This window comes from Chamaea fasciata, unplaced genomic scaffold, assembly GCF_029207755.1.
Source record: "Chamaea fasciata isolate MVZ Bird 193981 ecotype frontalis unplaced genomic scaffold, bChaFas1.0.hap1 SCAF_6, whole genome shotgun sequence".
NCBI lineage: Eukaryota > Metazoa > Chordata > Aves > Passeriformes > Sylviidae > Chamaea > Chamaea fasciata.
Genome location: NW_027094091.1, coordinates 72,156,702 through 72,182,018, shown reverse-complemented (window position 1 = coordinate 72,182,018; position 25,317 = coordinate 72,156,702). Strand labels below are relative to the sequence as shown.

At 40.3% G+C, this 25,317-nt stretch overlaps 1 long non-coding RNA gene across 3 annotated transcripts in view; it reads right to left on the bottom strand.

Annotated features, from left to right (window-relative positions):
• LOC136290764 (uncharacterized) overlaps window positions 1–25,317 on the bottom strand; it is a 118,224-nt gene that overhangs the window by 13,588 nt on the left and 79,319 nt on the right. For 2 of the 3 annotated variants that reach the window (XR_010721375.1, XR_010721376.1), the window contains one exon: window positions 12,739–12,785. The exons of the other annotated variant lie outside the window; for it this stretch is intronic. This is a non-coding gene — a long non-coding RNA (uncharacterized lncRNA). The remainder of the gene's footprint in view (window positions 1–12,738; window positions 12,786–25,317) is intronic. 3 annotated transcript variants of the gene reach the window in all.

Genomic DNA, 25,317 nt, shown 5'->3' with positions numbered 1-25,317 from the left:
AGGACATGGCATAGAGCCATTATCATCTAAAATTAAGAAAACATGAACCAAAAGCAAAAATGAAAAGAGTTATCAATTAATCTGATTCTGTCCAAGCTCTGTAAAGTGTAGCAAACCTTAACAGTGTGTTTTTTTCAGCAGAAATGCACTGTCAGGCTGCTAATTTTTCTGGGTGTCAGAGGAATGCTAAGGAACAGAAGTTTTAATTATAAATGCAAACAACTTAAAACACTGTGGACATTTAACAAACACGGGGGCATCAGTATTCCCTCATGTGTGCCACATAAGAGATGAAGACTGCCCCCAAGAACTCAGCTTTAGAGCATGAATTTTCTTATTGATGCTGCTAACTGTGCATCCCTGAGATCCATTCTATTCACAGGAGTCAGCAGAACACAGTTCAGTTTACTTATTCAGCTTTTAAAGACACTGAATGTACTCGCTGCCCTTCACAGAAGTACGTCACATTGAATTTTAGTGCCTTGCACTTTTCTGTCCACATACAGCAACACATTTCAACTTGCCTCCTTCTCCTCCTCTCTACCAACATCTGTCTGTAAAGGTGCAATCCAACAGCAACCAAGAGCCTTAGGAACTGAAATCTTGCGCCAAGTCAGTGTAGATGGTGCTCGTAAATGCTTCAGTGACTGAAGAAACGGCCTGTGGACAAGCCCAATGGTGAAACTGTAACAGGCATAGGTGTAATTGTGCTACCAATACTTTAATTAGCTTTACTAACACGATCAGCAAACAGCAGCACCGAGTAAGAAGGCAGAGTTGTTGCTTTGCCTCCTGGAAAGGCACAGGGCTGGCAGGGAAGCAGCAGAGCTCACCGGACTCCTCCACCCCGAGTCAAGCTGTGAGGTGTGGGAGGTGTGTGTCCATTACTCATCACACTGGCTACACCCCACAGGTGGCAAACCAGCGGAGGGGCAGAAGGCGGCGTGATGCACATTACTGATCTACAAATACACGGCAGAAATGCCACTTCATTTCACCTCACTTCTTAAAAAGGAAAGAGCCGAAGAAAGGACCCGTCTTACCCACCTGCAGCATGCCACAGTACACTTAATGAAAAGGTTAGCATGCTATTCTAGAGTCAGAAATAACCAAACTCAGTATAATGCTACCAATATTTTGTAGGTGTTCTATAGGAAAGGGAAGAGATCTATACAGGCTGTTGTTTCTTCCAGAAACTGCAAACACTACCTTTTGCGCTGGATTATATTTGCTCTGCTGAAACAGTCCCCAGTCTTGATTTAGGTTTTTCATAAACTGTACTTCAGGTGAGAGTTCAGTGGACACTCTGCCCAGAGGATACAGACTTGTTCAAAATCTTAAACACTGTGATTCCCTACTAGCTGATCTACACTTAGGAGAAAACTGAACGTAGTTTGGGTCTTTCAAACTTCATCTCCATTTCAAGTGGGACTTGACATTTTCTACATGAAGAATGGAATAAAGCAAATGCTGAAGGACTTGTGTGCTTTCTTAGGCTTGATAAGCACTACTTGAATTTTGACTACTTGGCCTGGTTTTGGCTGAGATAACGTTAATTTTCTTCCTAGCAGCTGGTGCAGTGCTGTGTTTTGGATTTAGGATTATGATTAGCCAAACTCCATGTGGGGTATACGAACATTGTTTGCCTTTTCTATGCAAAAAACCCTAGAGATCTCACTACTTTGAATCAGCTGACTGGTTCTTTGGTTCACTATCCCAGTCTTAATTTAGAGTAGCTCTACTAAGCTTTCCAAATACACCAACTGCCTGCTGCAGTGTTTAGACACTACAAATTCTACGTACATTTCTTTCCATTAAGTACTCGATTAGATTTTGTTTTAAACATTTCCTTCTAATAACTGAAAAATGCTATGCAGCAAGTTCTTTCCATATATCCAGTATAAAGGGGCAATAGTGTTGCTGTAACCAAAATTGCCTGAGTACAAGCGAGGTAAGGCTTTGGTTTTGCACCTGGGAACTCGTGAGCAGGTTGTTCTGCACGCTCCCTCTCAAACAGGCAGGAGTAGCAGAACACAATGAGTATGTTCTGGCTCCATCAAAGTCTTCTCTGACTGGTTTCAAGACTAAAACAGGCTTCATGCTGGCATTCTCACTTGAAGCCAAAGTCTAATTCCTAGTGAATAAGGACTTTGTAGGGAATTGCTGTTCTGTTGTAAAAGGTGGTCTTGCTTTGTGTTTTGCTGGGGGACTGAAACGCTTTGCCAGGACTGCTTTATGGGTATTGTCTGGTTTCAGTACTTCTGAAACCAAGGGAAAAAAACAGCAAAACCACCGGTTTCTCTTCCACACAGAGAATTTGTGTCTGTATAAGCTGCTCCCCACTACCTGATTTCATGTCTGCTATAATTTGGGGGTTCTCTCCTCACAAAGCAATGCTATTAAATGAATATATTGATCTGTCCTAAGCTGTAACCCAAAGGACAGTTCAGATCCCATTTTGAAATCTGACTGAAGCGTTAGAAGCATGGATTATGGCTGAGGCTTGTGAAAAGCAAACCCAGTGCAAGAAATACTTCCTCCTCCCTTTTCCCACCAAAAAGAAGTCATGAATTTTAAGACTCCAAGATGCCAGGGCCTGAACTTAGGTTCAGTGACTTTTAAAATTTCTCTAATATGCTGTGACTTTCAGGAGATTGCTCTCGGAAAAGCCTTTTTACGGCCTGGCTTTCATTTCAGCTCCCTGCATAAAGATTCTATTTAGAAAAGTTTGAGATGTATTTATGTGCAAGAGGCAGTTTCTCCTCTCTGGTTTTTTTTTGGACTGAGTGGGACTGAAGAAGGGCTGTGTTGCTCAGGGCATTCCTTTTCCTTCAATGCCTCATCCAGACAGACAACGATACGCTGTATTTGTTTTAATACATCTTTGTGTGCTACACAGAGTAGCTTAATAGTGCTGTTTGTGAAGAATGCTTTGGTCTACATTGCTGCAGGCTAGGAAAGCTGTGCTTACAAATTCTAATGGAGAAGGATATAGAGCTATTTTTAGTTTACATATTGCCAGGTTTCGGATAGGCAGTAATACAGTCATCTTAGAGCTTTAAATACTGGTGATAGAATCATGGAAATGTGTGGCTGGAAGCTGTAAGACAAGGTTAATTTTTTATATATATATATATATATATGCTTCACTATAGCCATGTTCAGACATTTCCCTACTTTTCCTAAATACTCCTTGTTGTGATCCAAGGGGCACCAAAAAGCTAACTGTCCCCTTTGAAGGGAGCTGTCCCTTTGTTTTCCCCGACATTATGGCATTTGACCTTTTCAAGGAAACTGGTGAATAGAACTGGACTGAGAATGAGAGGGTTATTAGTCTCAAGACTAGAAAATTCAACTCTTTGTCTACGAAATTTCAGTCAGCTTCCTAATTCAAAACACATTTCCTTCTTCCTCTTCATCTGTTCTGCTGCCTTTTTGATCTAAAGAAGAAACTAGATTTGTTTGATGTGATTAGTGCTCAGCAGATCTGTGCTGATGATTCTTCACAACCTTATTCTGTTGTTGAGACCCAGAAACCAAATGTTCCCAAATTTTCTGCGGTACCTGTCCGAATTATCCAGTTACTCACTGAGGATTCTTCAGGTCCTCATCCTTAATCTTTGATCTCTGCCAGCCTGGTAGGATCTAAACTGTTCCCTCCAAGTTCTTTGCAGTAAATGCCCCTAAGTTTAGAAGGAGCTCGGACACACTCCCTAATAATAGAAAGAAATCCACACGGCTGAAGGTCAGCTTGAGTTAAGGTACCCCAAAATACTTTAAACTTATTTTAAAGTCACCATCTTTGTCCGCTATTGCTCTAATAATTGTTATATTTAAACGATAAACTTCATGGCAACAAACAGAAGATTAGGCAAACTAGAAATGCCTGTGAGAAGAAAAACCACTGGTCACACACAGAGAAGTTTGCTGGGTGTGGCTGCCCCAACAGCACCAACATGCTCCATGGGACAAGAACCTGACAGACAAACTACAGGAAGAAGAAACTAAATCATGAGTTGAACAAAAGGATGGCAGAAATGGTGAAAGACAGAATTCCAGGTTATTTCTAAATGTCTAGAGTCCACCTATATTTCCAAAAAAACACTTTAATTATAAAATACAATCTATGACAATATATTATTCATATATTTTAGGTTTTGACCTGCTCTTTTATTCAGTTTACAAAATGTATTAATATATTAAATCAATCAGCACTTAATATAGGCCAAGCTGCATAGATTACTAAATACTTTCTCAGTCTTCAGGGCTAATTTGATACAACCACAAATGTTAGATTTTCATTAGCCTGAAGTTGAAATGCATAATTGAATACAGCATAATCTAGATAGAATTTATTAAAAAAATGAAGGGCTAGGTTTAATGAAAAATGAAAATGGTAGCACTCTGCCTAGAATATGTTTTTCCATGCCTCTTGGAGCTATTTTTCCCTATTTTGTATTTAGAAAAATGAGAGAAGTTTACAACACGAGCAAAGATTTTACAGTGTCAGTTGACTCTTCAGAACAGTTTCACTTTCCTCCACATTTGAAAGGCTTGTTTTTCTTTTAAGAAAAAACCAACCAAGCAACCTCTTGACGTGGCCTTTCAGTGAAAGAAAGGTTGAGAGATGGGGCACCTCCTAAAATTTAACAGAAACCAGAGCCAACTTGCATTTGGTTACAAGAAGACTGTGCTGACTTCAAAGTGGGAGGTTCATCACATGAACCACTACACAGTGAAACAGATGGGGACCTAATATTCATCCCAAATTACAGTCTGACTCATGCAGTGATGGAGCAATTGAACATCTATAAATTGGAGCCCAGCTGCATTAGGTGCTCCTGCAAACTCTCTCTGGATGGGATTGGTGAAAAGCAGTGTGGACCCTGACTGAGACCCGCAATGGCATCCCACGGCAACGTCGCAGTCTGCATGTCCTGTGCCCAGCAGCCAGGACAGAAAATGAGACCCTGAAATACCAACCATCCTCAGAGCTGGAAGTGAAATTTGGCATATTTCATATGCTGTGGTCAAAGTGCTCAGGTGCTTCATTTTAAGTCCTGCTGATTTGTAGAAAAATGGACTATTATTAAGAATTTAGTATATATGACAATAATACACAGTTCATTAAGTGGCCACAGAAAACATTTGCCATTGATTGTTGAAGATTCTGTGCTTCTTTTTTCAGGGGAAGTTTCAATGTGGTGCCCAGTTTCACTAAACCTCTTCTATTCATTGCCTTATAATTACAAAACTAATTACCAAGTTATTAAAATGCAGAGAGGCTTGTAAAATCCAGTATACTCTTATGAAGACTGTTAACAATGTTTTCTTTAGGATAAACATCTTAGATGAATGTCAAAGGACTAATGATGTCTGAACATATCTCAACTTACTATTTTGTTGCAGGTGATTACATCAAAGACAGGTTTTTCCCTTTGAATAGATTTCTGAAAACGTGCCAATGGAAAAATAACTTAAACTTTAAAAACCAACATTCTGGCGTTCATTCAACTACTTTGATATCTCAGCCCCAGATCTACAAGAAGACTAAAATGCTGAAAGGAAACTAAAATGGAATAAAGCATCAATATGCCAGCAGGTAAATCTCCAACCCCATCAATCCTCTACAGGTCAATGTTTTTAGCAGTCCCTAAGTGCTCTTGTGTGAGTAAATTTATAATTTCCGTGCCATACCTAGAACTGATTTCACCTACATGAAGCTGAGCAGTCTGATGGAGCATCAAAACAGATGCCCACCTGCTTGTCTTCCTCTAAGTCCAATCAAAGATGCAGATACCCTCCACACCTGCAGAATACGCACCCAAATAAAAAGCACAGCCCTTGAGCACTCCCTTTCCACAGTGGATATAGCATCTGGAGGGGATGCAGAAAAGCCACACTGTTCTCTTTGAACCAAAAGCACTGCAAGTAGGATGTCTTGACTGTGTGTGCTTCACACTCCCAAATGTAAATCGTCTGGGCCTCAGGGAGACACTGTCCACACTTCTGCTGCAAGAAAGGCTTTTCTGGGTCTCTGTTTAAAAGGAATCCTAAATTGAAGCAATACGTGAGAATACAGGTGAGCTTGACATTGCAGCCCAGTGCTTACAGCGGGTAACCCAATGGAGAGGAGATCTGGACCGGAGCTCAGCTGGGCCCTGCTCCTAAGAACTGACAGCACACTTCGTATTCACCAGGTATTGTATGAAATGCACCCAGCCGTCAGTTCTGGTCTGACACCAGAATTCTGGGCTCCTTTTGCCACCACAGTTATTAAGTTAACCTCTGGAGAAGAAAAGGATTAATGTATGTCCTTCTTAGCCTATTCCTTTTATGTTAAGGAAAGACTCTACACAGCCACTGAGCTGCCCTGCTGTGACCCTCCTCCCCAGCACAGGATTACAGCTGCTGGGAGGACCAAAGGAAGCAAAAGTTAAAGATGCCTTTGTTGTTTCCAGCCATTGCCACCTTGGTCTCTGCCACTGCCATGATCTGGTCTTTTTACAGCCTTATGATGTTTTGCAAAGGCCTTTGTTCACCTGTGCCTTCAAAGGAGGAACAGGCAATGTCAGTTGTATAATATTCTACAATGCACGTATATTCATGAATGAATGATTTAAATCACTTTCTACTATCATGACAGTTCAGTTTTAAATACCAGCTAAAAACAGTTCAGATTTCCTGACAGGATGTTATTGGATAAAGGTAGTAGTTTATTAATCCCCTTCATCTCAAAAAAAAAAAAAAAAAAAAAAAAAAAAAAAAAGGAATCCATTTACTTCAAATTTCTCAAATCAGCTAGGAGGTACTGTGCTGAAGTATGCTGCTCCAAATGCACCTAGGAGTAGTATGTGAAAAATAAAATCCAAAGGTATATTTTTAAGATGGAAAGGCATAAATGGAAAGCCCTACAAAATCTGCAGCAGTATTTTCTCGTGGATCTACCTAAAATGGTCCTAACAGACAACATTTATGTCATCCAACCCTACTGATAGCAGTGACCCCTTCTGAAGGGAAAAGGAAAACTTAGTTGCCAAAGTCTATGCTTAAGTGTAAAACTATCAATGAATTATAACTTTATTATCTTTCCTGGGAACAAAACAAAGTAAAATCTTTCCTTGTAACTGGTGTAATGCTGAAAAAACATTCCTCACAGCTAACCAGCAACAAGCAGGCGTTCCAGAACAAACCCTTTGACAAAGTGCCATCCCATTTGAACCGCGAAGCATAAAAGCTGTGAGTCCTCAAACCTGTCCAAACACCTGCAGCAGGTGCCACACCGCGTCATAATTTGTCATCCATTGTGCCTCTCACAATGCCAAACACTTCCTGGCACACAGAGTTACTACCTGAGTTAAAAGGAGGAACACAGCCTCATGCTGTGAGACACGTTGACTAAAGCAACTATAAAACACTGTAAAACACAAGAGCTGTGTAAAATCCTTACAAATGAAAACCTAGGATCTGCTGACACACCTCCTCGTTCTTTATCACTGCTGTTGGAATGTCTTAAAATAAGCCATTAAAAAACCAACATGGCATTGGAATTGTAATGAATTGACTAGACTCAAAACACTCCTAAACAACTGCTCATGCGGGAAACTCTTGTGACCACTAAAATATTCTCACGATGGAGGTGTTCTGTCTTGGAGTGAGGAACAAGTTTAAAAAGTAAAAAAACCCCATAGATTAGGGAGGTAGGAAGAAAGCAAACTGCTTTCCCAATTATCTCTGTCAAGGCTAGTTACTGCAAAAAAGGCTCTTCTTAAATATAGAAAGCATGTGGGAAGTAGAAAAGTGTAAGGTTTTACTAAGTCTGAAGGTTGCATAATTGAATTTGATAAACTGACATTTTCCAAGGAAGTTTTAAGATTTCAGAAGATAAATACATAATAAAAATAAACCTAGTCCAGCAGCTTTTGCTCTACAAAATTATATGCCTTCACTTCAGAAAGAAAAAAAATATTCATTTCTCCTGCCTTTCAGAGTACAGTCAGTACTCCCTTTCCTGTTTATACTCTTCCTCAATACTTTCAAAAGTTATGTGAGAAATATAAGGCAGTATTAGAACGTGGAAAATGCCTCTTCATGTAATTTATGGTTCTGCCAACAGAAATGAAATGTACTGACTGGACAACGGGGAATGGCTTCAAACTGACAGAGAGGCAAGTGCTAGATTAGATATTAGGAAGAAATTGTTCCCTTTGAGGCCGGCGACGCCCTGGCTCAGGCTGCCCATCCCCTGGAAGTGGCCAAGGGAAGGTTGGATGGGGCTCTGAGCAACCTGGTCTAGAGGAAAGTGTCCCTGCCCAGGGCAGGGAGTAGAATGAGATGATCTTTAAGGTCCCTTCCAAACCAAACCATTCTATGAAGTCACATGAATTTCATGAATCTGGTGTGATTCTATGGAGGCGCACCAGAAATGTGTTTTCCTATGAGCTTCAGGTCCACCCTGAAGGAGGAATGGTAGAGACAAATATGATACACCAGGAAAACCAAGGACACCTCTTGCAGTACCTGGATAGCTTCACAATTCTCTCCCCCCTTCCTGACTCTTTAAAGCACAACATTATCCCATTTTCACACCAAAAATTCTGAGAACTTCCAGTTTATTCAGATCAGTTTCTATCACTTCAGGCTGATTTAAGAAAAAATCTTGAATAAGAAGATGGATTACTAATTCCTGTTTCTTAGGTGTCTGCTGGTAAAAGCAGAAACAGACTTAGGTCTATGTTTGTCTATTCTTTGTTGTCATTGCTGCCACTTTGAACAATCCTGGGTGCCAACTTTTAAGGAAATCACTGGGCCAGAGCCAGGACAGTGCATAGCCATTTCTGTTGTCAATGTTTTGGTCCTGAAGTTACAAAGAAAGCCCCAGTCCTGTAATCTGGGTACATCGAAACTGCAGCCCAGATCTCTCATCTGGCCTGGCCCTGAGGTAGCTCAGCTGCCTCCTAAAAGTGAATTGACCAGCCCAGAGCCTGGTCAGAGCAAAGTCAGATTCACTTTTTACTTTTCAGGCAGCAGTCTGGACACAAACACAAAGTTTCTGTTAAATATCACTTTTCCGGTGAGAGCACAAGCCTGTGCAGAAGAAATTATGAGGAGTAGCCAGAAACTGGAAAGTATTAATTTGAAAGTAAAAAAACCCCATACTTTTCTGTATTACAAATGCAGATGAGCTTTTCAAATCAGCACAGAAGCTTTAAATTCCAAAGCTGAAATTTCAAAAGGAGTTTGTTGGGAAATGAGCACTAAACCTCAGAACCTCAATTAGTGTTTAGTCACGCAACTCCCTATGAAGCCAACAAAAATCCTACCCTGAAAGCTGTTTTTATTTCTCACCTCAACAGGAATAGTCTATTCACAATGACACAGATTGAATAATTAGTCAAAGCTACAGAATTCAGAGCTGTTGGCTCTCGTGGATGGGTTACATCACATACTTGGTCTGTAGGCTGCCTTAGGCAACATGCAAAACTTTTTCTCCACTCTGAATAAATAAGCAGTGCAGTATCTGGAAAAAAATCTGGCCTTGCCAGTAGTGTACCTCAGAACTAATTTGCTCATCAACAGAGATTTGAGCCTGTCCTCTCTATAAGCCGCTTATTTTTGTCTCCTTAGGTCTGTAGTGGCTAGAGATGGTCATGGGGCAGTTCAAATCCTCACTGATTGTAAAAATGACTAGAACTGAACAGCTTTTACCTCTAGTTAAACGGTCAAGTTAGCAGACATAAATGCTTACAGTTCAGCAAAAGCAGGCTGACAATTCTAGGGAATTTTCCAGCTTGACAGAGCACCTGAGCTACAGTGATACAAATGAAATCCATTTCAATTTGATAGATCAAGCCCATATTTTTTCACTGGTAGAGCTAAGAACAAAGCTATTCTTTTCTACTCACAAATGCATCTGACCTCTAGAAACCATTACCCATTGTACAAAAACAGCCAAATGTGTGACTTCTCTCAGTGCTGGCAATTTGATTTCTTAGAGAAGCATATTTTCACCTAAGGAAAGAAGCAAGGATTGAAGCAGTTTTGCAGTCTCTCTAGCACTCTCCCTACTTAGCTGCCAGCATTCCTCGGTTATGTTCCCTGCTTTATCTCTGAGCAAAATCAAACTCACATTAATAAGCCACAACAATCATAGCTGCAAACCCTTACAGACTGTTACAGGTCAGCTATGGAGATGGGAGCTTTTTGTAGTGCTAATGAAGGGCTTTGGGAGGTTACATTCCTTGAATGCAAACTTCATTTCTTTCCCAACTTTCCTGAACAAGAAACTAAGAATCAACCCCCCCCATACTGGGCCTAGAGTCAGACTTTAATCTCCCTTATTAGCCATGTTCAGTATTGAGTAACTGCATTGACACAAATGCAGTTACTTCAGAGTCACAACACAGTGAGTACTAGACTCCAGCCTCATGATTTTCATTTCAAATCATGTCAAGGGAGAAAAGAGAAAAAATGAAAAGAGGACCATCTACTTGTGTATTTTCATGACCATGAATCAGTTTGTTTCGTACATTTTAATTGGGAAAAAAGACGGTGCACAGCACAATTTCTGACATCAACTGGCACTGATCAGTTTATCTCTAAAACTGAGCAGAGGTGGAAATCTTTCCTTATTCTAGTCTCCTCCAACAATAATGGGTTGGCTCGGTAAAGATTTCAGCACCCCTGCTCTCTGAAAAGATTTGATACTAATTCCTGTCACACAGCTGGTGTCAAGAATGGTAGTTAAGCAAAACGTCTCCTCCTGAGTCCATGTTTGTCACACCATACACGTGTTGTATTTAAAACATTTTCCTAATGCCTCCCTCTGCTGTGCTGGCACACTCAGGAGACAAGAGGGAACCTCCCAGGGTGACACAACTATTTCTTACCTTTTACTTGACAAAGTTCAAGTTGTCAACTCGGTACTTTTGATTTCTCCCATCTGCAGGCTGCAGAATACGCACGAAGCACCCTGTGTCTCCCTTTTCATCTCCTAAAAAGCTGGGAGCCACAAGTAAAGGATGTCTGCCCATAGTTCTCCCATTTCTCCTGTGATTGTGATCCCACAGTGAGAACCAGGAATGTTGCTGAACAGCACTGAAGCAGGGAGTTACTGCTGCTTTTGTATTTCTGGACGTGGCTGTTTACTTCTTGCATGTTGCTGAACAAAATTAACACTGCGGAGGGTGACTGGAGAGGAAGTTACCTCGTGGCTGTATCCAGTGGTAAAAAATACTCAGCAGGAGTGAACTACACAACTAACCTCGGCACTAGGCATACGAGTAAGGGGCCAAAGAAGACAAAAGCTTCAATTAAAGCTTACAATGAAAAAAATTAAAACCAACTGACTTGTGGTAGGATTACAAGCCGCTAAAACTATCTTTTAAGGCAGAAAAGTCCCTAGGTTTTAGTTTGGGGTTTTGGGTTTTTTCAGTAGGAGGAAATACTACAAACCCTGCTCACAATGTCTTCACAGGGAGACAAAGGCTACATCAGAGTTGTGATTATTTTCCATCTAATATTTCCCTAATTGCTTTCTTTCTAGCAATTTACCCAGATCTCAGTGTTTGGAAAGCCTGAGCAAAGACCTGGACAAGCTATCCGGAAACAACTCTAAAGGGTTGTGATCCAATGGCAGTCACAGAACTTTGCCATCGAGCTGGATTGTCATTTTCAAGGTTGTTTTACACATTAGATGATGCTTCATCCACTGAATCAATGTCTCAGAAATATCTTTGGAATGTAAGAGGCTTAACAACAAATTCTTCTCTAAGAAGCACATCATCTGAATCTAAAACGCCTCAGAAGTTATGCAGTAAACTATTACAGTATGGGATATGAGGCAGAAAATACTTATTTTCGTTTTATTTTAGAAGAGAATACAGCCATAAATAAGAAGTCTTATTTCTTATGCTACTGGCAAAAAACCCAAAGTAAAGAAAAAAACAAATTCAAATTCAGGTCCGATTGTATTTGAACTATACTAAGAACAAAGAGATACCTTTTCTGCCAGGTTAAAAAGAATATATATATCATCCCCATGTCATACAAACAGCACTACAGAACAATGAGAAGCTCTTCTGTGAGTGTGTTATGAAGACAACACAAGTCAGAGGCTCTTCAGTGATGAACTGAACTCCAACAGAGATATAATCTAGCAATACATTTACTGTGGAGTTCCTTGCTTGAGTAGCTTCCTGTGTGAGCTTTAAATGTTTCTAGTCACACTTATCCCTTTATTCCACAGCGGTATAATAGTAAAAAAAAAAACAAAAAAAACCAAAAAAAAAACCTACAACCAACCAACCAACCAAAAAACCCACAAAAACCCCCCAAAAAACCCCACGAAGGACTGTTTTCTGTGGTTACTCAATTTATCCTCAAAACAGTGTGAACCAAGTAACACCAAAAGTAGATCTGGTTTTCCAATGTTCCTCAAGGAAGAACATAATTTAAAACAAAACATGATTGACCTGGGAGTCCTTCAGGACAAGTGGAAAGAGTGAAGCTTCCCAATGCCCAGTTATAATGTGTACCCTGATAACTAAAACATTAAATCCTTTTTGTTATCATCAGCTATCCCTTCTTCATTGGGATACAAACAGTGGCAGCAATGTCCCACCGACACAGGTCTGTCCTCACAGGGCAGCCAGCAGTACTGGAGGTGGATCCTGTCCTTTGCCTGGATTCTGCCGTTTCTCTAACCAAACCCAACAGTCACCCCAACGCGATCCTTACCAAGTCCTTCCAGGATGTGAGAACAGCAAGCTTCAAATATATTCTTTCTGCAAAGGAACAAGACCACAGGGAAAAAATACCTTTTTGCTGTTCTTGTGTTTTCGAAGCATTTGGAACAGAAGCCCTTTCAAAATTATTTGAAAACAACACAGAGAAGTTCACAAATAGAACAAAACTTTCAACTTCCAACGCTCTCTTTTTCCTGCTGTGAGGATATCACAAGGCAGATCTCTCCTGGAGCTTACAGGACCAGCTCCCATCCCAGTTTAGCCACCCTGCTGATAAGACTACAAAGAACTCTGATCCTTCTTTTTTCTAACTACAATAATCCAAAGCACTAAAATTCCAAGCACAGTGAAACCCATAGAGGTATTCCAAGGAAGCAATAACTGCAGGAGTTATTGAACTTGCACAGAGATATTGTCTCTTCACCTCCTCTTCCCTTCCCTGCTGCTCTATACACATTTCCAGGTAGTAAATTCTCCTTGGAATATGGAAAGGGTTAAATAAAAAAGGGAAGGAAAAAGGAGTTTAAAAAAGATAAAAACCCCTCCACCTTTCCAAAAATCATGGCAGGGAGTTGAAATGAGAAAACCTGTCAGGGCCAAATATCAGTATTGTTAATGCAGTTGCACTAACATCAGAACTGTTGTTTGCCGCGTTTGGATTCTTGACACAGTTTACATTCATACAGCTTCTCCTTCAGTTGGAAAGAACAGTTCAGATGGCAATGCATAAAAAGTTTTTGGATTATTATCTCCGTATGTCTTCCCCGTACATCCAGCTCCAAGGTGCGTGTGTGGGATTTCAGTTAGCTTTATTGCAGCCTTGAGTAAGACCCGAATTACGGCTCCGCAGCGATGGTGAACGGGCAGCTGCTGCTCGCTGCTGCCACCGCATGGGAGCAGGCACAATCCAAGCAGCAAAACCCGAAGGAATTTTCTTACTTTCCCAATTTTACACGCGTTCGTTGGCTTGGAAAGCTGGGTTTCTCACCCACGTGCAAGCTCCCATTCTACAAAATTTATTAAAAATAAAGGCGTATAAAGATGAGATGAAGTGTCAATGAATTTCCCACTTTTTTTCCCCCCCCACAGAAGCTTAATATCTGGCAAGCACAAAGACAAATTCTTGAAAACAACTAAATACCCGCAAAATATCTTGTAGTAGCCCTGAGAGCAAAGCTTGCTGTTGGCTTTCACATCTCTGATAACATTAAGCGAATTGTCCCTTGGGGAAAGGCTTCAGCACATGACAAGAAACTGTGACATGAAACATGGAAATTCAGAGAGGGAACCCATTTAATATTAAAAAAGGGGAAAGAGACATGCCAGGATTTGAGTATTGTTTATTTCAATAAATGCTTCTTTGACAAATCAAAACAACCTGAGAATGTTTTCAGAACAAAGCTTTTCTGCAAATTCCCTTCCAGTTTCACTCATTGCAAATCTGAACTTTGTGAGGTCCAGCCCAGATCCCCGCAGTAAAGCAAAATATATACTTTGCAAAATAAAGTGGAAAACACAAGGATGTAATTAGAGATATTAGAAGATAAAATAGATAAATACAAAGAATAATTTTTACTTCAGACTACAGCCCAGTAAAAATTTTAGGAGGCAGCAAAATTTTCTCGGTTCTGAAATCCCAAGTGATGTCACAAGCTCCAAATGTAAAGATTTACTGATCAGTTCACACAGGTGCAGAAACACACAGGGAAGAGAAGAAATGGAGAAGGACCCAAAGACAGACTAAGCAGCAAAGGAAGTGACTCAATAACAATCTTTGGTGGTTTCCCTTCAGAAAAGCAGACTGCAAGGTCAAAGTAGGGGGAATCTGATTAACAGCCTGAAAAATGCATTGGCAAGATCGCCGATGTATTTGAGCAGAGACAAGGACAAGGTCTGCGAAAGATTTGAATTAAGTAAAACAAGATCTTAAGAGTGACCTGGACACAAGCAGACAGCCCTAGGAAGACAAGAAGAAAACTGTGGTCCTTCACACCAGGGAGTCCATTTGCCGCTACACTCCAGGTCAGCTGCAGCTACAGACAGACACAAATTATTGCCTTGTTAAGAATTAATATTTAAGTGCTAGTTCTAAGTGCACAGAATGGGCACTGTTGCTCAGCAGATGCCACAGATGCTATCAACTCCACAGTGAGAAAAATGGTGCCATATCTGAGGCTCCCTGACATTTTCTGTGGGCAGAATTGTGAGTAATGCCCAGTTCCTGCACATTATTGACTCAAGCCTACTGCGTGGTCCCACATTTTGGGGTTGGCAGTGTAGTTTTTTGAGGTGCACAATCCCACTGCAGCACTGATGTCATCTCTACGTACAAACAAGAACTGCTTTCTTCCAGAACAGAAAAACCAGGAGCAGCAATTCCAGCATTACTGCAAAACAGAACTGCACAATACACATCACAGCTCCATAGAAGAATTAATCATTTGCTCTTCAATTTGTGACTGTCATGTAAAGCTAGCTAGTAAATAGGTAATTATTTTTATATTACTGCCTTGAAGACTCTGATTACTGTCACTTATTAAGTTGTTTTGCTACTCCTTTTGCTCTTCCTTGTAGATGATGAACAGCTCTAGATTTTACTGTAAGCCAGGCTCCCCAGGCTGCACCATCTCAGCAGCTGCTGCTGCCAGATCCACATCCTGGCACCATTAGAACACGACCATGGCACGATTATTGGGTTCCTGCAGTATAACCTCCCTCTGATTTAGTGAGTCAGGCTGGCAGCTCATATGTTCAGCTTTCTATATTAGCTGAGGTGCAATTATGCAACAGATAAAGTCCCCTTTAATGCAAATGTCATCTCTTTATGATGCTATATGTGTGTTCATTAGAACTCTTGGTGTCTGTAATGTTTTATGAGTGTTATATCTTCAGGTTCTCAAGGAGAAGTGATAAAGTCATAAAAATTCTGGTATTTGCTTCCTTCTTCTCACCTTTCATCTTCTATTTACATGAGGTTGCACTAATGCTGTCAATTATCCAAGCACCATTTGGTTTTGGGAAGATGTACTTTTCCTACTTATTGCTTAGATAAGAGAAATGCTCTGAACTGTATAATTTCCATTCTTTACAGCATGCGCGCAAAGAGAGAGAAGTTATTGCTGAATTTTAGGACAGTCCTGATTTTATTTATGACTTCAGTATTGTCTTTCATTTTCATTTTTAGTGATAATGACTTGCTGTCTTTGATATGAATTTTCAAGGTCCTTTGTGAACTCTTCCTATGGTCTCTTGGATAGATTAAAAACCCCTAAACCTCCCAATGCTTAACAAATAAAGCTACCAATTAAAGTCTCATACAAGCTTGCACGAAATGAACTTATTTCAACTAATTCACAGGGAATATAAGCACTGGACAAAATATAATGAAGCTGTGCTTTTTCAGTTGTAGAAATTTCCTTCCTTTCCAGCAGGGTGATGCCCTGCTGTGATACACAGTCACCTAGGCCAGCAAAGGGCTTTGACTATAGACCAGCACTGATTCAACCACTTCTATCACACCAAGAGGCATCAATGAATACAAAAGTGCCTGAATTATTTTACAGGAAGGACCCCACCAATGCATTTGATGCAATTTTCAGATGACCAAGAAGACTGCTTTCCTTAAAAGCAACTTCTTGTTTATGTGTAAGTATATACATGCTTTGGGCACAGGCTGAGATATTCTCGTTTGCCAAACATCCAGAAATACGTTCACAGCCTCTGACCCTACACCAATAAATAATGTTGCCACATCATTTTACTAGCATTATAAAATATTTCAACTTTTAATCAATTTAAGACTCACTGAACTGTAGACAACCTATCCTTTACTTGGATACAAATATCTTTTCCTGCTGCAGCTAAAATTTTTAAAATTCCACAGGGATTAAATTCAATACTCAATAAAATGAGAAAAAAAAATTGTCTATAAAAACTGCCTTAACTGGCTCTTGTCAAAAGTGCTGTAAAAAGATCATGATATATTGTCAATGGGACCTAAATGTTCTACAGGGGCACATTATATTAATGTTTCATCTTGACTCTCCAGAGAAATGGCCGATTTTCAGTTGTTATTGTTGCTACTGCTTGGTTTTTGGAATGTCAATACAGCTAGTGCTTTAAGACAAACAAAGCCAGGACCAGTAGTAATCCTCCTTAGTATGAAATAGTATTATCCTGGATTAAACAGAAGTAGAAACAATAGTTCCAAAGGCTTCTTTCTACTAAGACAATTACCAAAATGGCTGAAATCTGGTACTTATTTATGAAATAGCCATCTCAAATAATAGAAGTGTAACTTGTTTCCAAGAGAGTCTAAGTTAGGCAGGACTCCAAAGACTATTAAAAGCAGCCAGGGAAAGAATACCAGGGAAGGATTCCAACTCCTTGGAGCATTATGCCAAAGCATTTTGGGACTGCTGTCCCCAGGGGGAATCCCAGGGGCCTGAATTCAGGACCTGTGCTCAGTGCGCAAGAGGAACAATGAAGATGCTGGGACTGATCCGGAGTCCCTCACTTGGCTGCTGGGATCAGTCAGTGCCAGGAGCCCATCGCTGGCCCAGGATCCCTCTGCACTCTGTACTGGGCCCATCCCTGCCCTGCAGCACTCAGCCATCCCTCCAGTCAGAGGAACACAGACTTTGTGCTCAGAGATGCCTGAGGGCTCAACTGCTCAGACTTCCCAAGCCAGCAGGAACCCCGGACACGGCACACGCTTGATTGCATCCCTGAGTGACAGGTATGCGCCACACAGACAAAATCTGAAAGAAACTCATGTCTAAAAGTAGCATTAAACAGCTACTGGGATTTTAAGAAGCCACCAAAAATATCAGTCAGATAATTCCAGTTATTTCCACTAGGAAATAACAATGCAGCTTTTGTTGAGCATTTTACAAAATCTCAGCAGTATTGAGCACCTACCTCATCACCTTTAAAAATATTACTCAGCGTTATTAAATCTCTTTACAAAATAGGAATAACCACTGGTTCTACATTCCAACCCAGACTGAAGTAATTAGTGTAGGACTTCAGTAGTTTACATTACCAGTGTAATAATAAATTATGTACCTTTTATTAAACTTATTATGGTGAGAAGGTTGCAGGAGTTACTACAAAAATGAACAACAAAACCCCTCCAAGTTAGAGCTTGATAGTTTGTCTTGTCATCAGTGTATCTGTCATCCACATTGAGAAACACTTTAGAAAATGAAGTAATCACCTTTCCTTTCCAGAGCAGTAAGTACGAGGTACACATATAAAGAATAAAATTCATAATGTATTCCCGTGCCAACTTGCCTAGAAACATCAAGGATCTTTGTGTGATGTTTCTTCCACCCTCCCCAACCATCAGGTTTTTTGACACAGAACCTGAACCTCAGAAAATAGCACAAAACCTGCCAGTTACTATAATAAGCCAGGGCAAACTGCAAAGGGAACAATTCAGACTTCTTAATTTGTGTTCCTTTTCCATATAGCCATCATTGGGTTCACCACCTTCAGGTTCTCCACATAAGCAGGCAACAAAAAAGAAGCTGAGGAAAACCAATGTGTTTTCTCAGGGAGAATTCAGGGCACTCTTCTCACAATCTCATGCCTTTTCTAACACCCATTCCTGTGTTTCTTTCTCCCCTTGGAGTGTGAGAAGTTCCCTGAAAGGAAGCGAGTGCCAGTAGCTGCTGCTGCTGCTGCCAAGAAAGAGAATAGCAACAGTGGAGAGCTGGGAGCAACACAGGACCAGCTCACGGACAGGAATATACCGTAAAAATCCGTGGGGAATCAAAAGGATACCAGAGCCAGCTATGGGTGCTTTTGGTTTGCATCGTGGGGCGATTCTGAACAGAAAATTGCAATGCAGGAACATCATTGTGACTGCAAGTACTTCCTGCAATGGTACTAAGCTTTTTATATCTTCAATACTCTTGACTTCACAAATGCACAAAAAAAAATAAAAATAAAAGAGACACAAAACTGTACTCAAACCTATCCCATCCATATTATATTCTAACTAGAGTAGCTCAGGATGAATATTTATAATAATTCATTCTGCTTATTAAGCGCCTCTATATCTTCAAGCCAAATTTGGTCACAGATCAGCCAAAACACAAATTTTATGCTGCCTCTATTTCCCACAGTATCTCAGTGTTTGCCCTCTCCCCACTGATGGCTTTCTGGGCACTTGGGGGTTCTGGCTTAAATAAGACCAGACAGATTCTCTATCTGTACCAAGGCATGCATGCGAAAGGTTGTTTTTGGGGGGCTGTGGAGGTGGAGTTTTTTTGGTCTCTTTTTTTCTGAGGTAAATTTTAAATTAAATGTCAAATCCAGCTTGGCACTGGAAACACACTGTATGACTCTTATTTGAGGAAAAGCTGTCAGCTTGTCTCTTCCCCTGTCAAACTCCCATCTGCTCTACAAAGATTAGTCTGGGCTATGGATCACCATTTGGCAGGGTTTAGCTCTGTGCATGGCTCAATAATACACAATGCAGGGCACAAAAAAAAGACCACCTATGTTTTGGAGTTACAGTTCCCAAAGTACTTGAGGGTATTTCAGCAATTTTCTATGCCACTAAATTACAATAAATGTAAAATATTGCTTAGCTTTAGAGCAAAGGCACAAAGAGCAAATCCGTTCACATCAGTCACTCTTCGACCAATTTTCATTATTAGTTGAGCTATATTTAAACCAAATCCTGCTCTTCCTAGAAGTGACATTTCTATACTCCCATGGCCTCATAGACAGAAAAAGGTTTTAAAAGCTAGTGTTCCTGGTTTTCATGAAAACTTCTGACTTCACTGCACAGCCTCAAGGAAATCACTTAACTTCATCAACTCTCGGTTTTCATTCTGCTAAATGGTTATTGTTTTGCACCAACACCTTAACTGCCTTAGGATCCAGCTACTTAAACCCATTCCTAGCTGCACACATGCACTGAATTTGATTAGTTTTGCTACTAGGTTTTCGTAAGACCTCAATTACCTGCTTGAACTTTTCCCTTTTGTCTAATTTATCTGCTGCTCTGATCAGTTCTACATCCTCTCCCGCAGTGCTTACAGAAATGATATAACTAACTTGGAGAGCAGAAGAAAACTTGGTCCCAGCTCTGTGTTGCAGTAACAGGAGCTATCCTGAACGGATTATTGAAATAGCTGCATGTTGTATCAATATCAGTACAGCTTGTCTCCACTTGGCTATAGATCTTTCTGCCAGAACATATTAAGGTTTAACACCTCTCTTTGATCCACTGGCTGTTTCTCCCCCGTGAAGACCGGAAGGCAGGATCAAGTGAAGACCCTTTAATAATCTCACATCACAGCTTGTGGCTCAGGGAAGGCATCTTTGAAGGGTGTGACATGAATAAGAGAAACACAACAGGGACAGCTTATGTGAGAGGAGAATGGAGTCTAATTCACTGTGAGCATCTTCACATGTGCTCAGCTAATTAAGAGCACTTTAAGCACAGTAAATTTACCGTAAAGGGAAGAATCCTGCATTATGCACAGGAGTCTGTCATAGCACATTCTGTATGCAACAGGAGAGCAGAGATAACAGAAGATAAGCTTGCTTTAAGATCCAGTTGTAACTAGGCTGTACAAATTAGTCCTTAAACTCCAGCTTTGAACAGAAGTGTTCACCAGAGATCAGGATAAACACCAATGTCACTAATACAAAACTGGAGTTCGTGGCAATTTCAAGTTGCTACTGGAACTTTCCCCATTAAGATGTGGGTATGCTACCTTGAAAGTTACATTCACAAATATTCAAAATAGCAGCTTAATTCTGTTAGTTTTATTGGAAAGTGGAAATAACTCAGCAGTATTAATACTCCAGTAATGCATTGTTTTAAAGAATTAAAGTAGTATATGAATTATATTTCACCATCCAAAATAATATTCAAGAAACAAATTTCAGACAAACTACAGGCCAGGAAAACTGTTAAGCAAATGTGAAAAGAACTTCTAAAGTGGGCTAAGTATATAGAGATTTGTATATTTACTCAATATTTAGAAGCCAAGAAAAAGCAAGCATCTCTGCCTCAGAAAATGTACTGAAACTGCCCATTCCAGAACCAACTCTGAATGAGGGTTCATTTAGATCCTGGGTTGAATTCCATGCATGGCATGGTAACACCCATTCCAATGTAGGAACTACTGAATGTAGATGTAACTTACACAATACCATGACTACCCTGCCCTGCCCAAGGAAGTTTACCCTGCTCAGGATGCACACACAGGTGAGGGCATTTCCATACCTTACCATTTCCTAATTAATCTTCAAACTTCAATTCAGACTTCATTTGAACATCTGACTTCCCTAGCACTGGGTGGACATAACACCACAGCACGCAACATACCTTACGACGGCAGAGCTCTAGTTTAGGGCCAATACTCCAACTATTGTTTTCAAATATTTACTCCAATTTTGTGTGTTCTGCAGACCACAAGCCATGTGTTGAGAAAACAAAGGATCTCACATGCTTTTCATTTACATTCACAGTAACTTGTTTTTCTTCCAAATTCAGATTGACAATAAAGAAACAAACATAAAAGACAGCTGGTTATTCTTTGCATTAGATGTGTACTTTTCTAATCTTCTACCTCTTTGTCCCTCTAACAAACACCAAGTTTTCTACCCTGCTAAAGCTGGCAAAAATTAATGTGTAGGTATTGACAAATTGTATTCTCCCTGTAATTAATCTGCCCACTTAAATGTCCTCAAGATGTGCAGACAGCACACATGCGTGAAAAATAAGGGAAAATTATTACACAAAACGTCCACGTGAGGATAGCAGATTGCTTTAACATGAAAACTCCAGCTAGCTAACCACACTGATCACTCTGATACATTTACTGAGAAAGAATCAAACTTGTGAAGGAATGCAGACCCCTCCATCCAGACTTGGTATTTCTCAGAATATCCAGTGACCTCTGAAGTAAGGGGAAGCTTCCATGCTGTTTGGCATTAAAATCATACCTGCAGGACATTTACATATGCTGACAGCCCGCACTCTGAGATGCTGAGAAGAGGAGTTGTAGCTTGTAAAAAGCTTCAAAAAACCCCAGTGTCACACTGGGCATCCCATTGATTGTGCTAGACATATTTTTAAAAAGAGGGCATAACATCAAAAGCAGAAGAAATCATCTGCCATAAATACTGCGCCTCACGCTGCAGTCCCCATTCAGGTCAAATGTATTCTGTTGTTAGGGCACGTATCATCTTGAGCATTGCCAGCAGTCACTCCTGCATTGCATAAATAAAAATACCCAGGCTCCACTTAAAATACTGGGAAGGAGCTACAAAAGTGGAGTTCTGCAGTTATAAAAGTGGAGCAGTGTGGGGAGAGAACAGTGTTTTCTTTAAACAAGTACACTGCCCCCGAACTGTGGGTCTGGCCCAGGAGTGAGACTCCGATGTTCTGAGGCAGCTCCTTGCACCTCTCATGTGCTCCCGGCAGACCTGGAATCCTGCAGTGGCCTGGAGGACTGGAACACACTACACCAAGTACCAGCTCATTCAAAAAACGCCCGCAAGACCAATCCAGCTTCTGTGGTATCGCTTTTCAGACTGAATTCAAGGGTTTACCTGCCACCTATCTTTGAACTTTTTTGTGTCCTTACACAGAAGTTGCAAATTAAAGATTCCTCTCCCAGATTTCAACGCAAATAAATTTATTTTCTGTATGTATTTATTATCAGTACAGGAAAGATGAGGCCAAATAGCCTGACCATGTACATGGGTGCAGCCAATCTACAAAGTTGAATGCTTTTAGCTCCTATTTCAAATTTTGTGACCAAGTAGAGATGCTTTCCTTAACATATTGCCTCTTCCCCTCTCATTTTAAAACTTCTGCGTAAAAGGTATTTTCCAAGCCTGAATTAGTCCTATTGTATTTCTCCTTCCACTCCACCCTTATTTATTCTTTTTTCGTACAGGGAACTTCTTCCCCCTAGTTCAAACAGAAGGGGATAATGGGAAAGTTCTACAGCAAAATGTAATGACTTTTTTCATTTTGAGGTTAGAGTTTTTTTGGTTGGTTGGTTTTTGCTATGGGCTTAACAAAAATTGTTGGATTTCTTCAGGTTTAATCTCAGACTCTGGTAATATTAAGACACAGCAGTTTTTTTGAAAAGTACTTTTGCACCCAGAATGGATTCAGCACACCATAATGAAAATGGCTGGCTGGCTATTTGTAGGTGCCTGTTTTGAGTTCAATAAAAATAACCATAACTGAGATAAAATGTGAAACTCCTTGAAGGACTGGGTATAAAGCTTTTATTTCCAGGATTTCAGAATGAATCTTAAATAAACCCTATGCAATTTTTGTAGCTATTAAGCTGTGATTATCCACCCACCCTTTTTCAGTCACTGCAGGATACTACCTGTTTAATTTCTGCTGTCTGAGTGACCTGCAGGTCCCCCGAGACTCACGGCTGTTAACGAGATGGCTCTTGCATTTCACTTTTTAAATAAGTGTTTTCAAGCAATCCCTACAGTAAGGAGAGAATGAGGATCAAGACTAAAACAACAATTGTTTGCTTACTGCCTGTGAGCAGTGGAAGACAGAAAGCTTTCAGCCCTGTCACCACGTATCTTGTGCTTTCAAATGCTGCTCTGATGCATTTTGAAGTGCACTGCCCAGAACTGAGAAGAAAACCATGTGTTTTCAGAGACAGCATGGAGAGGGTTTCAGTGGCTGAGAGAACGTTTCAAACGTTGCACAAAAGATGAGTGAAGGAAAGCAAATGCCCCTGGAAGACTTCATGCCTCTCCTCCCCACCAAAGCCAATAGCACTTCAAAGGGCATTCCCTTCTCAGTGGAGACTTATAACATGTTCTAGCTCTTTTTATGGAAGCACTGCTGTTTGCAATAGGCTTCTTTCATGGTATTGAAGGCTTTTTCTGAAGGGTTTATTCTTTCCAGGCAGATGATTATTTTCTGTGATCCTCTGAATTTCTAGATCAGGATTCATTTCAAGTAGAAGAAGAGTGATAATAGAGCATTTCTAGGATTATTCCAGAGGTGTTATGCTTTGGTGGTGGTAACTCTACCCGCTAACAGAATGTCTTGGTTTAGATAGACAGGTATCTGCTAGGGAAGACTAGAGTCTCTCTTGGACTGTAAGCCCCTCCCCCCGCTTTTCCAAATTATCATAAATTTGCAATTAAAAGGCTGTCAAGCAAAGATTTTGGGAATAGGTATAGCAGGGATATCTATAAAAAATTACAAATGCTGTAGTACAGAAGAATAAGCAAGCAAAAAAAACCCAAGAAATCGTAGAAAACCCTGAGGAGTCAGAAATACAACCTGACACCCTGTTGGTCAGGGTGTTGGAAGCAGTCCAGAGTAAGTCCTCCTGGAGTGGCAGATGTGGTTCTCTTCCGAGTTCTTTATTTTGCAGGTGAGGTATGTCTACTATGCATAACTGATTGGATGTGAATTTGGACATGAGAGGAGGGAACAATTTAAATTTCAAATTTTAAACAAAGCTTTGAGTTCCTGATTTGTATTTGCAAGGTAGCACTCAAGAGAAATCTCTCTTATTCTCCAAGCTGTCAGGTTCTTTTCAGCATTTCTTCAAACTACTTGTGGACCTAAATCTTAGAGTGCTAATACTGCCATTAACTTTTTTTATTTTTACTTTTTTAAACATAACTAACAGTGGAATTTTAAGAGACACTTTACTAGAGTATTCAGACAAGGTACTTAAGTCTCTTGAAACTTAGGAATGGAGTCTCAAGTGAGGACAATGCACCAGTATTGTCTCCAGCTGATTTATTAGCGAGCTCATTATCTTAAGACTTGGAATGAAATACTAAATAGTCATGTTTGATTCCTGGCCATGAGATGCTAAGAAGCTGAACGGGGCATTCACTCTCCTTTCCTGCCTAATCTCAGGCCTTCCCTGTGGATTTAACACATGATCAGATTTAATAGCAAAAGAATTGCCTGTGAGCCCTGTTTTAATCAACTAAATCATAGAATATCCTGACTCTGATGATCCTTGTGGGTCTTTTCTAAGTCTAACTCCATGAAAAAAGAGATTAATTTTTTAAACATAAATATCACAAAACACGATGTACAAGGATGATGAAGCCATCCCACAAAAGCACCGCTCCTGGACATCATTGGCATCTACCTTTAGGCAAACACCAGAAAAAGGAGCAAAAAGGTATAAAAATCCAAAGACTGTGTGTGAAGCTAAAAAGCAGAACTAAAACCACTTCTGTCCCTGGACCCAGTATGAAGTTTAACAATTTTGCTCATATAATAGCTAAGAACTTTAAAGTTGAAATTTTTGCATGTAAAGCACCAAGTGTTTTCATTTAAACTGGCTGTCAACCAGGTGCATTCCTAGTACAATATGCCATTTAATCTTCCATATTTTTGGGATAGGAGACTGCTTACTGCATGCCTACCCAATACAGATCTGTATCTGGCATGGCAGACTCTAATAAACATCATCTGAAGTTCAAGGATGATCTAATGGTCCATGTCTGCCCACACGGAAATCAAATATTTCTCCAGAGCCATTAGTACAGGGACATACTTGGCAGATGATGGCTAAGCAGA